Here is a 7,500-nt window from a genome sequence, read left to right as displayed (position 1 = left end):
GACTGCATTTTCTTTACCCTCCAGGCCAGTAATTTACCGGCTTTTTCTCCTTGGTCATAGTATGTTTGTTTAGTCCACATCAAACTTTTAGCCACTTTGTCTGTTGTCAATTTATCATATTTAGCTCTCATTATGGATAGGTAATGTAATTTTTGGGGGTCATTGTCTTTATAAATTTCGGTCTCTACCTCTTTAATTTGGTTTTCTAATGTTTGTAATTCTTGGTTTTGCCGTTTGGTTTTGGAACTTGTGTAGCTAATAATTTCTCCCCTTATATAGGCTTTAAATGCCTCCCATCTAATGCTGGCTGTGGTTTCGTCCGTATTTAGTTGAAAATATTTGTCAATGCAGTTCTCCATAAATTTAACAAAGCCTGGATCCTGTAACAGATAAACTTGCAGTCTCCACCTGGAACACCGCTCCAGTCCACCCAGATGTATTTCCATAGACACTGTTGCATGGTCACTAATTACTATACTGTTGTACCAGCATTTTTTAACTTTAGACATTAATTCCATGGAGATTAGAAAATAATCAATGCGTGAATGAGTTTTATATGAACTTGAATAACAAGAGTATTCCCTTTTACTTGGATTCTGCGCTCTCCAGACTTCAATCAACCTCAGGTCCCTCATATAATTAGTCAGTGTTTTTCTAGTTTGTACATGAGTTACATCAATTTGGGTGGATCTATCCAGTACTGGGTCAATGGTACAATTAAAATCCCCTCCGATGACATTGAGTCCCTCTAAGGCAGACACAGTGAGAAATAATCTTTCAAAAAATGATGGGTTGTCCTCATTTGGACCATAGATATTTACAAGATTCAGTTTCTGTGACAAAATATTACCCTGGACAATAATATACCTTCCATACGTGTCCTGGGTAATTTTTGTCATTTGAAATGGAATTGAACGGTGAATGAGAACAACTACACCCCTTGCATAGGTATTGTATGAAGCATGAAATACTTGGCCTGGCCATCTTTTACTCAGTTGATGTATGTCTGAAGGAGTCAGATGCGATTCCTGTAGAAAGACTATTTTAGATTTGAGATGTTTTAACCTGTTCAATACCTGCTTCAATTTAGCCAGCTTTCTCATTCCCCGCACATTCCAACTTGCAATATTAATATCCAAACTACTTCCCATGTTTGTCCTCACAGTAAATGATTATCTTGGCATAGTATAAAGTCATGAAATTGCATTCTCTTTTTCTTTTGGTGCAAGCACACGCACGCACACACACACACACGCACACACACACACACACACACACACACACACACACACCCACACAAAATGACGTAAACTGCCCCCCCCCCCCCCCCCCCCCACCCCACCACCCACACTTCCCCAAACGAAGTGCTATACTTCCCCCTTCTGTGTATGGACATGAGAGAGACGCTGATCCACACTCCTTTGAGGAGCAGCTAGGCTGCATGGACTCAGCTCTGAACAGGAGAACCATCAATGACCAACAACCGCACATCATGTGTTCACGTTAACCCCTTTCTAATTGAAATAATAACTGAATAACTGAATAGTAGCGCACCTTCAACTTGCTGGTAAAAATAAAAAATAAAATAAAAATATATAACAAAAAGTATATACAGCTACCATCTATTAGAGCTTATTCAAGCCTGAAACATAGTGCAAGTAACCTAATCCACAATACATTCATTATTTGAGACTCTATAATAATAGCCGAGTCCTGAGTGAACAGCTGTCCAGCCTATCATTGTGCTTCCGGCTTAGTCTCAAAGTTTGTTATGATCGGATTCAGTGATCGTTAGTGGATTTACCGTAGTGTTGCGCGTTGAACGCTACTTGATGTCATGATGAAACTTTTCGGCATCTTGTGGTGTTGAGAAGAGATGAATCCTCCCTCCATGTAGCACTCTGATCTTGCACGGGTTGTATTGGAAGCCTCGGAAGGCTCCCATGTCAACAAATAGCTGCGTAACAGTGTTGAATCCGCGTCGGACTCGGACTGTTTCTGCTGAAAGATCTTGGGCAAACGAAATCTTGGCTCCGTCGTGTGTGATGTCTCGCCGTCTTGTTCCCCGATAGACTGATTCTTTCTCCTGGAACTTCAGAAAGCGGATGAGGACCGCTTTGCTTTGGTTAGGCTTTGCTGGTCCCAGGGTGCGATGGACACGCTCGAGAGTGAAGGTTTTATCCGGGGTCAGGCCAAGCCACTGTGGCAGCATATCGTTTACAAAGTCAAAGAGTGGTCGGGTCCCTTCAGCTCCTTCGCGTAAACCAAAGAGCCTCAGGTTCTTCCTCCGTCCCCTGTTCTCCAGGTCGTCTGTCTTTGACTCGAGGTAGGCTATGCGCTTGGCGGCTGACGTTAACTCTGTTTCGGCCTTCCGCAGCTGGTCCTCCGCTGTGGATATGCGCGCTTCAGCTTCGTCAATCCTTTTGGTGTTTGAGGAGACATCTTGTTCCACGTTGATCATTTTGCCCTCCAATGATGTTATGGAGTTTACTACGTCCGTCAGCCGGTTATCGATGCTGTCCAACTTCGTTCCGAAATCCGCGCGGATTAATTTCAGCTCAGCTAGCACCGCTGCTATATTAGCCATCTTGCTAGCGTCTGTGCTACTGCTAGTATCAGTCGGAGGAGTTGTCTCAGCTGTTATACTGCTTGCCGCGCGTGCTCTAGTAAATATTTCGTATGATTTCTTCGTAGAGTCGTTTGACATAATCGATGTCACAAAACTTTTTCACCTTACCCAGTGCTTTCGTGGGGTTTTTAATCAAAATAACGTGCGGTTGTCGGAGTCTTTTAGGCTAAGCTGCCATCTTGGCTGAGGCCACACCCCTCTCCCGACTGAAAACATAGTTTGTCTAAGATGACAGGTTGAGAGGCGGGTCATAGTATCATGTCGATGATTTTATTTGACAATTCTGGGGACAGGATTGGGCTTTGGCCAATCCTGGCGTGTTCTGCCTCCAAATCAAGTGGGATTCAGTTTGTTGTGGCGCTCCCCTCGGGAAGAGCCTTTTGACGGGAGGTTAGTGGCTGAGTGGAGCTCAGCGAGCCACAGGCAGCCAGCTGCCTTCGTGTTGCCGAGCGGAGAGTGCAGCACGTCGGCCTGGAATCTCCGAAGTGCGACCCCTGACAACCAAGCTCTCGGATGCGCGCGCCATTATCGCTGTAAATACGATATCCCTGGAATGCGCGTTTTAACGAGCCAGTTACATTTCTTTGCATTCTTAGAGATTATAGTTTTTGTTTTTTGTTCATGTTTCTAACAATTGGCCAAGTTAGTAGTTAGTTAAATGAGGCAGTGGGAGGAGCAGCAGCAGTGTTGCTCACACAGGTAAATGAGGCAGTGGGAGGAGCAACAGCAGTGTCGCTCACACAGGTCAGGTGGCTTTTTGTAACAGAGGTCAACAGACACGACCCCAGTGGTCAGCATTAGAGACGCTGAGCCGGCACCAGGCTTTTAATGACAGAATGTGTGTAGTAATCTCTCTCAAAGCCCACAGCAGAGGACCACACAAGAGGCTAGTTAAGTTTTCAAAAATCACTTGTTGAGGCACATGTCAGATCGGGACCATGGACAGAGGCAGAGTGAGTTCAGCTGGCCTTGGCAGAGGAGGAGAGATCAGCACCATGGACAGAGGCGGAGGGGCTGCTACAGAGCAATACTGTGTAGCCTCCATGAAGGGTTTACAGCACAGAAGAACTTTCTAATGTTTTTGTTTGTGTTTCAAAGGAGTCCATGATATAAAACCATCAATATTATGAGTCTTTTTTCGATTGACTTGATTCACAGAATTATGATCACCATGTTTTGATCGCTTCATGCCTGTCTTGGCAAAAGAACTCAGCAAAGGCAATTGGAAAATTACATTTGTCTCTTTCTCCATTCACTATCATTATGAAGCAGGTGTGAAAATCACACTTCTAGCACATAAACAATCACAAACAAAGCAAATTGTAAATAGGCAAGTATGGGTTTGACAAAGCAGATTCTGACAAATTATCTAAAACAAGTCTATTTGCCATGAAAGTTACTGTATTGGTAAACGTATTACACAACCCAAGGTGATAGTACCTTCACCATACCACTAGGGATGGAACAATATATAAAAATGGGTAACCCTTTATTTTACAGGTACCCTAGTTACATATGAACTATTTGTAATTACACATGAACACCAAATGTAATTACACAGTAATTACCAATAGTTATAAATGAAGTTCATATGTAGTTACATTGTAACAGACCTGTAAAATGGAGTGAGTCTGTTCAACTGTAGTTCATATGTAGTTACATTGTAACAGACCTGTAAAATGGAGTGAGTCTGTTCAACTGTAGTTCATATGTAGTTACATTGTAACAGACCTGTAAAGTGGAGTGAGTCTGTTCAACTGTAGGTCATATGTAGTTACATGGTACCGGACCTGTAAAGTGGAGTGAGACTGTTCAACTGTAGTTCATATGTAGTTACATGGTACCGGACCTGTAAAGTGGAGTGAGTCTGTTCAACTGTAGGTCATATGTAGTTACATGGTACCAGACCTGGACCTGTAAATAAGCTCCCGGCTGGGACAGAGATTGCTAAAACCCAGTGGTGGATTCGAACCACTGAACTTCTGATTGCAAAGCAGGCGGCTTTAACCACTCAGCCACGAGGGCTTTCCAAATTTGATGGTGGAGTTTAAGAGGATAACTGTATGTCAGTCAGATGTAGTTGCTGTCACTTCATAGCTTTGTTATTATACACAGAGACTTGGGGGGAAATATTGATACTTTATTTAGTTGTAGGTATGATTTTGTCCAGAATTCCCATACAAAAATTCTAATAAAAGTATTGTAGATATAGAGGTAACAGTAATCAAAATCAAAATAGCCATTCTTCTACATTCTAATTGTTAGCTTATTGTAAATGAGTCATTTCCCCATCAATTTCCCAATTTCTCAATTTGTTGGGGACCCAGTCGAAGCCCCTCAAAGACCCCTTTGGTCACCAGACCCCCGGATCATCTCTCCCCAAAGTCTATACCCAGCCCAGCCCCCCAACCCCCACCCCCCCCCCCCCCCAAAGTCTATAAATCCCCTAATCCGCATAAGGGGGGAACTCCCCCCTATTTGCTAAATAAATTGTATGAACTGTGCTCTAGAAACATTTAGTTATATTTAAAGATTTTAAATAAAAAAATTCATTCTAATAATTTTCTGAATTGTGGTGTAAATAGCCCCACGAGCCATTTACAGCTCATGGGGGGGAGGGGGGGGGGGGGGGCTGGCACAGTCACACTGCAGAAATGCATTCACATTAATCAATATTGCCTGTCTTTCAAGCTACAACTAACAAAGTATCAACATTTCCCCCCAAGTCTATGCTTATAATAAAGCTAGGAAGTGACAAACTACATGTGACTGACATACAGTTATCCTCCCAAACTCCACTAAGAAAGATGGAAAGCCCTCATGGCTGAGTGGTTAAAGCCGCTTGCTTTGCAATCTGAAGTTCAGTGGTTCGAATCCACCACTGGGTTTTAGCAATCTCTGTCCCAGGCCAGAGCTTCTTTACAGGTCCGGTACCATGTAACTACATATGACCTACAGTTAAATAGACTCACTCCACTTTACAGGTCCGGTACCATGTAACTACATATGAACTACAGTTGAATAGACTCACTCCACTTTACAGGTCCGGTACCATGTAACTACATATGACCTACAGTTGAACAGACTCACTCCACTTTACAGGTCTGTTACCATGTAACTACATATGAACTACAGTTGAACAGACTCACTCCATTTTACAGGTCCGTTACAATGTAACTACACATGAACTACAGTTGAACAGACTCACTCCATTTTACAGGTCTGTTACAATGTAACTACATATGAACTACAGTTGAACAGACTCACTCCATTTTACAGGTCTGTTACAATGTAACTACATATGAACTTCATTTATAACTATTGGTAATTACTGTGTAATTACATTTGGTGTTCATGTGTAATTACAAATAGTTCATATGTAACTAGGGTACCTGTAAAATGTTATATATCGCAATACAAAAATGTGACAATATGTACTGCATGGGTGGGGCAGAAAAAGGAATCACAATTTTAGCTCCATTTTATTCTGCTGTAGTAATCACAAATGAGACTGCTAGTGCTATAGCCCATCACAAGTTCCTGATAATTATTGGCTCTGTCTGTAACGCGAGGAAACGAGGAATTTAGGTGGCAATTCTAGGTAGTAAGTTGTCATTTTTATGTTTTAGGCTGTCTGAAACTAGTTATTTTTCAGTCACCTATTATTAAAATTAGCTACCTAATTAACCAGGTACCTATTCAGGTATCAGGTGATATTCAGCTTCCTTGCATTACAGACGCAGCCATTTATTTGCACTTTGTAATGATACAGAGATAGTGGAATATGGGCAAAACTTTCCCAAGCATGTATAGACCAGCCTGCCTTCCATATTCCCAAAAAATCATCATAAAATCACACACCTATCAACAGACACACACACACACACACACACACACACACACACACACACACACACACACACACATATTCCCTAGTTCTGGTCCACACTTCCTCGGGATGGCGGAGGTGGAGGTATGTTAATGAGAAAGTAGTTAGTAATTAGTAATTAGTGTGAGGTGTGAAATCCTCTAATGTTTGTTTCTCTGCTTTTTTTTCTTCTTTTTTTTCTTTTAATTGATTCGATTTTATTGACTTTCTCTTTTTTTGTATTTTATTTTTTCAATTTCAATTTTAACAAAATACAAACAAAACAAACGAACAAGCTCAGACACAGGAAAGGAAAGAAAAAACAAACAAAAAAAACATATCGACAATAATGTTCTGATACCGTCCATATAGGGTGCTTATGTGCTGGTAAGGAATGTTGTGCGTGGGGTCCCATCCACCTGGGCAAGTCACCCACCGCCTCCAACCTCGTCGAGGTCGGCCAGAAACGGGTCCCAAATAGTTAATAGCTAAATAAAATTATGAAGTGAGTTGTTTCTCAAGTTTTTGGCCCAGAGAGGTCTCCGAGCAGGCGAAGGTGGCGAGTTCTGCCTCCGGCTGAAGGGTTATTTTGTAGGCCTTAAGAGTACCAGTCAAATATTTTGGCCCAGAATCCCATCAGTGAAGGGCAGAACCAGAAGGCATGAGACAAGTTTGTTTCTCTGCTTGACTGGCACTCTGCACACAGCGCTTCAATCACCTCAGTGTGTTTATACTGGCAGGCTGATGTCACTGTTTGAGAACATCTCCAAACAGTGACACACACACACACACGTCACACACACACACACACACACACACACACGTCACACACACACACACACACACACACACACACACACACACACACACACACACACACACACACACACGTCACACACACACACACACACACACACACACACACACACACACACACACACACACACACACACACACACACACACACACACACACACACAAACTATTGGGCAATGGATGAATG

At 42.4% G+C, this 7,500-nt stretch overlaps 1 protein-coding gene across 1 annotated transcript in view; it reads left to right on the top strand.

Moving 5' to 3' along the window:
• The window catches only part of kcnh3 (potassium voltage-gated channel, subfamily H (eag-related), member 3), a gene marked incomplete at both ends in the record, with an annotated part of 204,164 nt that overhangs the window by 162,705 nt on the left and 33,959 nt on the right, over positions 1–7,500 (top strand). The gene's annotated exons all lie outside the window — the stretch shown is intronic.

Source organism: Poromitra crassiceps (genome assembly GCF_964638095.1).
Source record: "Poromitra crassiceps genome assembly, chromosome: 8".
Classification (NCBI taxonomy): Eukaryota; Metazoa; Chordata; class Actinopteri; order Beryciformes; family Melamphaidae; genus Poromitra; species Poromitra crassiceps.
The sequence above is the reverse complement of the archived record's forward strand: the minus strand, read 5'-3'. Positions and strand labels throughout refer to the sequence as shown.